At 39.9% G+C, this 10,980-nt stretch overlaps 1 long non-coding RNA gene across 1 annotated transcript; it reads left to right on the forward strand.

Annotated features, from left to right (window-relative positions):
* The first annotated feature begins 107 nt into the window (after positions 1–107).
* On the forward strand, positions 108–3,602 carry LOC148115499 (uncharacterized). The gene is made up of 2 exons (XR_015731957.1): positions 108–196; positions 3,182–3,602. It is a non-coding gene; the product is annotated as an uncharacterized LOC148115499 (long non-coding RNA).
* The last annotated feature ends 7,378 nt before the right edge of the window (positions 3,603–10,980 follow it).

The following is a 10,980-nucleotide window of genomic DNA, read 5'->3' on the forward strand; positions in this document are numbered from 1 at the left end:
CCAAAGTCATGTGCAGTTGGATTTTACAATTTTTTATTTTAAAGACTTGTATGGCCGCCTGTCATGAAGCAGAACTCTGAACAGATCCCAGCAACAATTACCTCTGCCTGGGGGAAGAGGCTGCTCTTTATGGCCCTCTGGAAGGCTAAAAGGATGGGAGCTTCCTGGATCATCAGGGAGGACTATGTTCTATAGGGTAGGAGGCACGACAGAAAAGGCATAATTGCTAGGTTTCTCTATTAGACAATAGTTAAGGGAAGGAATATGAATTGCTTTTAAAGAAGCCTATTTTAAACTTACAGTTCTTCATCTTCAAAATGCAAGAAAATGGCACCCTCATTTTGGCATTTGAACACATATATTTCATTTTTGGGGAGCTCTAATAGCCCCCTCTCTCAAAGTGAGATTTAAAAGGTGCACGTTAACCAATTGAATTGTTGTTTCTCAAACCAATTCTATTTGAAATTGTGGATGTTGGTTCAGTGTCCCACTTTATTGATTTTCCTTCTTGTATTAAGAAATGCATTTGCTTGTTTGTTAGATTTATATAAAAATAAATCTTTCCTTGGGAGCTCAGGGCAGCATAACATTCCCTCTATTCATTTTCTCTCACAATATCCCTGTGAGGTAGAGTGGACTGCAGAGACTGACTGGTACAGTCATTCAGTGCATCTCCATGGCTAATAGTGAACTCGAACCTGGGTCTCTCCCCACTCCTGGACTTAACCACTTTGTGTTAAATGAAAAAAATAGCGATACCTGTTTTTTTCTGCAACCATGTACTTCTTATATAGATGTTCCCTGCAATAGGAAATAAACATTGTGTAACTTTGACCTAAAGTTATTCCTATAATTTGAAGTTTATATTATAGTTTGAAGTTTAAGAATAATGTTATAGGAGAAGCAGTTAAAGTATACTTTAGTATTTTTTTTTGCACCATCCCCATGACTGAATGTATAATTTGAAATGAAATACATTCAAGCCATCTATTTGTATAATGAAAATGGAGTAACAAAATACACTGAAACTCCGGTCCTGAGAATTGTAAAAGGAAAAGAGAGAATTAGTGTATTTTCCTTTATGAAAAAACATGAACAACAGCTCAGAGGTCTGCACAGAAAGATGTGCAATCCTCCTCAGAAGAGTAGCAGGACAATATAATAGCAACAGCACTTAGATTTATATACCGCTTCACAGTGCTTTACAGCCCTCTCTAAGTGGTTTACAGGGTCAGCATATTGGCCCCAACGATCTGGGTCCTCATTTTACTTTTTACATTTTAATGTTCTGCAGAGTACACTACAGACCTTATAGAGTGTTATCAGGATTTATTGGGAGATTCCAAATATTCTGAAATAGGGACATAGATTACTGCTCCTCTGCTGCAGCCAGAAATGTAAAGGAAAAAAAAAAACTGACCCACATCCACGCTCCATGGAAGAGTCTCTGATTTGTAGCTATTCAGATGTGGATGTGTACAAGAGGCGTGGTAGCTCAGTAGCTCAAAGACACCGGAGATGATCTTTGCTCCGGCAGTTTGAGTCCTAGCACTGTGGGGCAGAGTGAGATCCCATCACTTGCCTCAGCTTTTGCCCACCTAGCAGCTCAAAACCATACTATGCATGAGTAGATAAATAGGTACCATTTCAGTGGGGGACTGTGGCAGTGTTTCATGCGGACAGTTGGACCCCTACCAGTGCTGGACCTGCCCAGCACTGATGCCCAACAATGAGGTGACACTGGTGGTGAGAGTCGCTGGATGTCGCTGCAGGATGCACTCATCTTTCTGGTGCATAGGTAGTTTGTCCCCTTGTGGTGCCCCCTGGATAGCATGCATGCAAACTAAACAAACTAGCACTCTTCAGCTGCCAAATAACTATCCAAACATTGTAATTTCCTGACAAATTGTACCGCCATAAACTAACTAAATAAATAAATGTCCTTGTACAATCCATCTTATCCCAAGGGAAAACTCTCAGAGGGCAGTCCACTATTCTGCCTCCCCTTCCCCATTCCATGAGAGCCAGTTTGCTGTAACGGTTAAGCTAGTTGGCTAAAAACCAAGAGACTGAGTTTCAGTCCTGCCTTGGACACTAAATCAATGGGGTGGCCTTGGGCCAGCTAGTCTCAATTAGCCCTAAGAAGAAGGTAATGGCAAGCCACTTCTGAAATCTTGCCAATAAAACTACAGGGATTAGTCCAGGCAGGAAGCAGAAGTTAACACTGATTTTATTTCTCTTAGCTGTCATGACCTTAATTCTTTCACTACCATACTTTATTTTAGCCATTTTTACTTTAAGATGAATTATTTCTTTGGTATGATAAATAGTCATTCATTAAAAATAAGTAGAAATCACCAATAGGAATGAAGCTCTCAGGAACCAAAAAGACATTTACTTGGCACTAGAATTATTATACTGTAGACTTCAAATGAACCTCTTCTGGGAGATTATTTCTCAGATGGTATCACTACTAAAAAGTTATTTTTCTTGTGACCAGCTCCAGCCAATATAAAAATAAATAAATGGCAAAATGTGGCATAATGTGATTGAGCTATCCCCATTAACAAATTAGCAGAATTAGTTTCCAAAGGTAGCTCCACATGTAATATGCCATAAGGATTCCCTGAACATGAATAAAACTTTCCCAAGGCATCAGTTAGGCAATTGGGTACCTTCCAGATGTTTTGGGTTACACTTCCCCGAATGCTTTGCCATGGGTTAATGGCCTTGCCATCTGGGACGTGTAAGAGTTATAGTCCAGAAACACCTGGAGAACAACAGGTTGCTCGTTCTGGCCTAGTCTAATGAAAGGCACATGACTCCATGAACATCACATGTGCCTCTAGCAACAGCAGTGGATCCAACAGCATTCCATAAGTGTTGCTTTGACCCTTTTGTGGGAGTGGAATATTCAGCCTAGCAGTTAAATCATCCACAAATAATACTCCTGTCTTCTGAATCAACTCTCAGTTTATTAACCTTCACCCAGTCTATTATTCTACTTAACTAGGGCTTCTGCATTGATGATTCAAGGGAATGTTATGACCTCATACTCCAATTTTCACCATGCAATTTCTGGAGGGCAGAAATGGGCAACCTTAGGACCATATGCAACTCTTGGACTGATTTCATATTTTCAAAAACCCTTGGCAAGAACAATCTGTCTTTTTCTTCGCAGACAGTTAAGGGAGAAGGAAGGGAGGAAGAGAGTGCTGCAAAAAAAAAAAGAAAAAGAAAATGGGTGGCCCCAAACATTTTTGGCTCTGATCTTCCCACAGCTTTCTTCAATTCCACCTGGCATGAAATGAGACCCCCAAGAGATGACTTATGCAAGAATGCCACCCCAGCAAGAGAATGGCATACCCCTTCAGTGTGGAAGACACCATCTGTGTAGAATGCTAGTTTTATTTGTGCTTACTGAATATATTATTTCATAGAACTTGCCTGTCAGTTTGCAAACATAGATTGCACCGGTGACAAGAGCCAGGAGAACATAGTATACCTGAACAGAAAGGCTTGTGAGGCAAACCTGCACTTTCTTTGTCTTGTTTTGTGGCCATTGGATACTTTGTTTGGGACAATAAATGGCAAAAACTATATTGACTTGGTGACAGCAAGTGTGGTAGCAATGTGCACCACAGGGGCACTGGCTTTTTACAACTGACAGGATTTGTGGCATAACCACAAGTGTTTGGAGACCACAGAATTATGGAGTTGGAAGGGGCCATTGAAACCAGTGATGTTAGCTACTATTTGGTATGAATGTGGAAAGGATTCAAAGGGTTGCGTCACAAAATATGATGTTATGAGAACATCTTTTCAAACTGCCAAGGCCACCATGTCCTGCAGAAAGCTCAGCCTGCCAGCGTTGTGAGTTTCCCTAGCTTTTCTGTATGTGTGTAAGACTGCTTCAATTTGCTAAACAGAAGCAGCTATGCATGCACATGCATGTGAAGACAATCTGTGAAACCTTCCCCCCCCAAAAAAGGGGAGGGTCTAAAGCTCCCTTGGGACATTTTGCACAGCCCTGTTATTTCTGTCAGGTTCAGACAGCATTAATAATCAAATATGAGACAACAAAGATATTGAGAAGATCTAACTGGACAGAAGTATGGATGAGTGCTGGAGGATAGTATCTTCAAAGACCACTGGACAAAAATACCCATGCACAGAAATTGTTAAATAGGCTGGCAGAGAGAAGATCATAAGGAGGAATGTGGGGCACTGTACTTCGGGGAGAGAAGATTATAGGTCAAGTTTTGAATCTCTGCCTAGAAATATGCAGAAGGCTAAGGAGAAATTTGGAATTTGTCATATATGACTGACGAAGAACACACCCAGCATTGAGCATGTGTTAGGAGCACAGTGTGTAATTACTAAGCCAGAAGGTGCTTTGCCCGGGTTCCTGTTTTGAGCTGAACTGCAGTGATGTTGGCATCTCTCCCAGGTGTAACCATCACACTAAGCCAGGAGGCTCCCTGACAACCCGCCCCCAATTCCTGCCTCATGAGCCCGTGACAGCTGGGGAGGGACAGAAAGGAACAAACCCCAGAATGTGGCTAGGAGGGAGCAAGATTGAGTCACTACCACTCAGCTATATCACGTCTCATTTGCATAATGAGATGGCAGAGGCAGTGGAGTTGCCAAGCCAAGTTGAGTTGAATGCCTGCCCAAAGACATAGGTTTTTTGGGATCCCACTGCAAACCTGGCAAGTTGTATGTGTGTGTGTGGCAGGCTGGGAATATCTGACTTGGGTTCCAAAATTGTTATTTCAAAGGCTGAATTTAGAAATTGAGCTTTAACTGTTCACTTAAACAGCATTATCTTACTCCTCCCCAAATCTCTTCGATTTCCAGCTGATGATAATCTAGCTTTCTCCATAGGATGCTGAACAATTATGTTCTGAATGTTATCAGCTCAATTGGCTTAGCATAGCTAATTCAAAGAACCATGGAAAGAAGAGTTGGAGGGTATCTTGAGGACTATCCAAGCCCAATCTCTTGCCCAGTGCATGAATCCACACAATAGCAGCACTTCCAACACAGCCAACAAAGGGAAGCTCACCATCTCCCAAGACAGACTCTCCCCTTGTTGAACAATTCTTACTGTGGGAAATTTTTTTCTAATATTCATCCAAATCTACCTCCTTGTAATTTAAACCTGTATTTTTGTGTCCTGTTTTCTGGTAAATTCTGTCCTTCAGACATCTATCATGTCCTCCCACGCCATTCTTCTCATTAATCATATTCAATGTCTTCAATCATTCCTCATAATTTCTTTCTTTTGTGTCTTGCCTGTTCTCCTCTGGGCATATTCTAGTTTATCAGTATCCAACCTTAAAATTTGCTGCCCAGAATGGGATGCAGTATTCTAGAGGCGATCTGATCAAAGCAGAATAGAAGTGCAATGATGTGAACCTAATAAGAACAGTACCTGTGCTGTTATAAAGACCTTCTCTATCTTGGGTGCAAAAACAAGTGAAATTAAGGCTGGAAATAGTTGCAAATTTGCTGGGAGAAGCTCACATCAAGCTTAGAAGCAGGATTTTTTTCTGAATGTGTAAGGTCATGTTCCATGATAATAACCCTAAACATATTTATTTTGAAATCACAAGAATGTAATCATTTACATTTTATTTATTTAGTAAAATTATATGCCATCAATCTCTAAAAAAATGAGCTTTATAGTGAATAAAGGGAAATATGTATTTGGTTATCTTTAACTCTTCCATTCATACTGAAAATATCTATGATATTGTTAAAATTAGAGGGTGCCCATTTTAGACAACTGCTCTAAACACTGTTCCTTTTTTCCAGAGGATTAGTTAAGTGAAGGTTTTGTGGAAAACCTTCAAACATCATGTTTGCATTCTGAACCACACATTTTATTATTTATTAACTTCAGTGCATCATGCGTTACCTCCTCAGTATAGTTCTTTGAAGGACTTAGTTCTGAAGAAACTCTTGACACCATTCAGGAAATCCAGATTCTGATGCCATTATAGGCCTGTTAGCAACTTGCCAACTGATTTTTCTATAGCCAAGACTTCCACGAAGAACTAAGATGAGACTGGGGAGGGGGAAAGCAGACAACTCTGTCCTGAATGAATAGTCTTTAGAAGTGAAAAAGACTCCTGAGGATGTCCCCAACCCCAACTGCTGCATTATTTGAAGCTGCTAAATTTCTCCCAAGGCTTTTCAGCTCAAGCCACGCTGAAGTGATTACATCAGAGAGTCAAAGCTGGAATCCTAGGCAGCCTTCCAGATTCTGACCTGCAAGTGGCTGGGAATTTGGGATGCTTCATCATGCAGTCAAATCGTTTCATCTGTAGCCAATTTCGTTTCCTGTTATTGGTTTTCGTAGGCTTCACAAGCTGACTCACAGCGATATATATCAAGGGGGTTGTTCTGTTAGCTGTAGAGTTGAGTGCTTGACAAGTCCTGGCAAATCCGAGCTTCTGCAGAACAACAGTTCCTACAACTATTAATCATAATGAAACAAAGTGTTGCTCTTGCAGCAATTTGATCTGTCCTCTGACAAGGCCATTCATAGCTGAGCTATCACATTCCAGAGCCTGGGACAATCCCAGATGAGGATTCTGCTGCAGCCTAGATGGCTATTGCATTGTTATATGACAACCCCAGCGAAATAAGATTGATCTTCCAACTGAATGCTTAGAAGCAGCATCTGGGTATAAGTTGGTAATTTGTCTGGAAGCAGAAATTCAGTTGGGCTGCACATCAGAGCTGAATAAGATCTATTTGTTATTCAGAGATCTGTTTTGGAATTACAGTATCCTTGCAATACAATTAAGCAGCAGCAAGATAAAATGCTCACAACAGCCTTCCCTGTGGCCAGATAAGTGGGAAAAAGGGAAGTAAGCATTGGCCCATTCCCAAGAATAATTACATCTCTGTTCCTTAGGAGGACTACATTTTCTCTGAGCCACAATAATAATTAATATTTTTTTTCAGCAAAAGTACGATGTTATAGACCAGGTTAGGAGATCAGACCATATAGTCTAATATACTAATATTACTTAGCTGAAGCTAAGCTAAAGGCTGAAGAAGGGCTTTTTAAATCTCATACACTGATTATCATTTAAACGTTTTTCATATTTTCCCCTCCAGTCAGAACTCCTCTTGTAAAGAATGAGCTCTTAGGAGGGAAGAATTAAGCACAGAGAACCTTCCCTATAAACAAAGGCTCTTTCTCATGCAGGATCCATTATTTTGACAAATGCGGAGCTATATGAATACCGAAATCATGTCTAACTTTTATTCTTTGAACAGCAGAGGTAAAAAAGTGTCCTTAATATTGTGCAAACCTTCAACACTGACTCAGCCTGGTGACAGTCTGTTCCCTGTAGCTGTCAGCCAATTATGACAACCCACCCAATTCTCACAATTCCAGGAAAACCGATTCTGAGAATTTAATGTTAGGACCATCCAATTGAATTGCAGGCTTGCATATTTTTATTTCCTACAAGATGAAGTCTGCATATACAGTATTTACAAATAATAATAAGAGCCTTGGTGGCGCAGCAGACTAAAGTGCTGTTAAGTAACACCAGCTGCCTGCAATTACTGCAAGTTCAAATCTCACCAGGCTCAAGGTTGACTCAGCCTTCCATCCTTTCAAGGTAGGTAAAATGAAGACCCGGTTTGTAGGGGCAATAAGCTGACTTTGTATAAAAAAGAATAGCTTGGGGGGGGGGCGAAAGCCCTACTAAGCAAGTATATACAAAAGTATGAATGCTATTGCTTAATGCATTGTAAGTGGCCTTGAGTCTCTGGAGAAGGGCGGCATATAAATCGAACAAACAAACAAACAAACAAACAAATAAATAAATAAATAAATAAAAATAATTTCTTAACCGGCATCTAAATTGTCTCATTTGAAAAATAAACAAATGCTCATTATGCTTCATGGTGTATCGAACCAGCGTTTTTATTATTACTATTATTATTATTATTATTATTATTATTATTATTATTATTATTATTGAGATTTATATGCCGCCCTATCTCCAGACGGACTCAGGGTGGCTCACAACAGTAATTTTCATGCTATTCCTCTTACATTTTCATGTGATGTTTGGATAATCATAACATATGCTGGGCTGTCTGTTATATGCACCCAAAATGTTCTTCAGAGAACGTCTAAGTACAATCACCCACTACCACAAATATTTGTCTATCAATCTGGATTATCTCCTGGGCAGATTTATTGCTGAGCAATTGCATGGTGAGGACCATCAACAAACAAGGGCGGAAACAAAAATAGTTACGTTCCTTCATAGCTGGAAATCTCTAAGCATCCTTGGAAATATGAAAATTTGAGGCTCAAGGACAGTTTAGCTAGTGAGAGAGGAGAGAGAAAGAAATGGGAGTGTGCGATGTGAACCTGTGGTAAAACTGATTGAACCCACCACTGCTGTGGACATTAATCTGTTTTATTTTACCCACAAGTTCAATATATATAATTAATTTCTTCCCATTTTGAATTTTGCTTCCAGGGCAGGGGTTCTCTGGTTGCCAGGATCTAGTTCTTCTCCTCCAACTCATGATCACGTGCCTTTCTTGTGGCAATTACTTTGACATGTAAAACAACAGTCACATCAGGGGAGTGTTTAGTATATTTTTAGCTTTTTAAATGTGATTTAGCAGCTGGAAATGAGAGAATTATAGTCAAAAGGTAACAACAACTGTCGGAACCCAAAGCTAGGAAAGAGGGGGCAGCTGGGTTTCAGCTGTGCAGATTGAAATGGCAACCTGCTTTTTGGGCAAAGTGAGGAGGCTGGAAAATGCAGATACAAAAGTGAAATAAGCTTGATTAGAAGAATTTGACTTCATCTGACTTTGGCCAAGATGGGGAATAGAGAAACCTTTAGAGTCCCAATTTGTGAATTGGATAGCTATATATTGTACATTGACAAAATTAAATAAACACATTTTCCTGGGACTCATCTGGAGGTGAAGGTCACACTTTGTGTGTAAAAAGTTTAATTCACAAGTCTTTGGTGCTCTCTGTTTTCTTACAGAGATTTCATTACCCAAACTAGGTAACATCATCAGTGTTAGTCTAACTGTTAGCACTAACAATGATGATATTAGGTAGTCTGAGTAATGAATTGTCTGCAAAAAACCCGCCAAGCTCAAAGAGCACCAAGGACCCCTCATTTCAACCCTGAGCTACTAAAATATTCTCTTTTAAAGTTTAGTTCTAGGGGGATATCTTGTCTCCTAGGGCAAACAATGATTTCCACAAAGGGTGCAGTGGGATAAAAATATTAAAGTCCTTCCCAGTTCATTGTGAATCTAGACATGGCAAGGTTGCTTTTTCAGCAATGACTGCCTATTGGCTCTGTCAAATGAGAATACACAATTAACTTAGCATATGGTTTGGCCCTTTGCTTCAGGGACTCAAGTCAGAGCAAACTATAGCTCCCATTTTCTCATCGTGTTCAAATTTGCTACTCTGAAAGGTTCTATTGACCATTAAAACTTTGAGATTCAATTCTAGGATTGCAGCCTTAGCCACAAGTGTGTACTGTACACCTGCTTTGGATTACTAATATTAACTTGCCAGCTATTCTTGAGGCTAGTAACTGTTATGTCTAGTTACCAGTGGCCTTCTACACAACTGTGCTGATCCTCAAAGAGGTAGACTGCATATCTATGATAATTGTAGAAGCATATTTAGGATCCAGTTACAGCAGCTTTTTGGTATAGTTTATCAGCTGATCTGGTAATGGCATACCTCAGTAGTATTATCAGATCTAAAGTGACTATTGTACATTTGTTTGAATATAAAGACTCTTTGATAAGGACATATTCTCAGAGACAATCTTGAAAAGAGCACAGTACTGATTTTAATATCTAAAGATAGCACAGGGATTTGGAGTTGATTTGACAGTTGATTGATATAGCTTGTACTGTTTAATTGCATATCTTGCCTTTTCTTAAAAATGGTTTCTTTTATACATTTAACAACACATTTCCCTTAAGTTTTTATTTATGCTACAAAATCAGTACTACTTGTCTGTTATCTATAGATTGGTAATATCTTGGACAAATACATTTTCTTATGTATATAATTTAAAAAGTGTTATCCTTAACAGTTTAGTCTTCAGTCCTTCAAGGTTGGCAGGATCAGACATCACTAGACCACTACCAATATTAGGCAATATTATCAGAATATTGAACACTTGATAATGCTTCTTCTTCCATCAGTTTTATACCAAAGAGACTCCAGGTGGGATGATCTTTAGTTTCTTTTTCATTCTTTCTCATTCTGGACCAAGTTCATTTTTTACTAATGGTTGTTGCAAGTTCAAGTTTCCTATTCTAGGGAAGCAATATGAATTGTACTGAGTATTTCAATGCAATTGTCAACGTTCCAGGAAAACCCCAACTCCAAGTATAGACGCGGAAGCAAGCATTTTCCAAAGTTCTCTTTACTAGAATAGGCAAACTGGCACATCTGGGGAAACCCGAATCTGAAAAGCCCGGGCTTTCCTTCAGTAAGTCAAAGCTCCTCAAACCATCCCCTTTTCCATCCAGTCAGTCACATGCTCCAATCAACATCCGTTCCATCCCGATCCAGCCCCCTGACCACTCCTTCTCCAGATGCTGGATCGCCCTGACCTTGAACGACAGGAAGAATGCTATTATGTCTACTAACCCCCTCTCCTACTTTCCCACACATGGGAAGGTGGCAGCATTGGAACTTCTGCCCTAATATGGCTTCCAAAGCTGACAGCAATATTCTTTGACTTTGGGGTCAAATTTATGGATTAATACACTCATGTTCCAGTGGTGGGTTTCAGATTTTTTTTACTACCAGTTCTGTGGGTGTGGCTTGGTGGGTGTGGCATGGCTTGGTGGGCATGGCAGGGGAAGAATACTGTAAAATCCCCATTTCCTCTCAATCAGCTGGGACTTGGGAGGCAGAGAATAGATGGGGGCAGGGCC

Source organism: Pantherophis guttatus, chromosome 2 (assembly GCF_059756535.1).
Source record: "Pantherophis guttatus breed Tessera chromosome 2, ASM5975653v1, whole genome shotgun sequence".
Taxonomy (NCBI): domain Eukaryota; kingdom Metazoa; phylum Chordata; class Lepidosauria; order Squamata; family Colubridae; genus Pantherophis; species Pantherophis guttatus.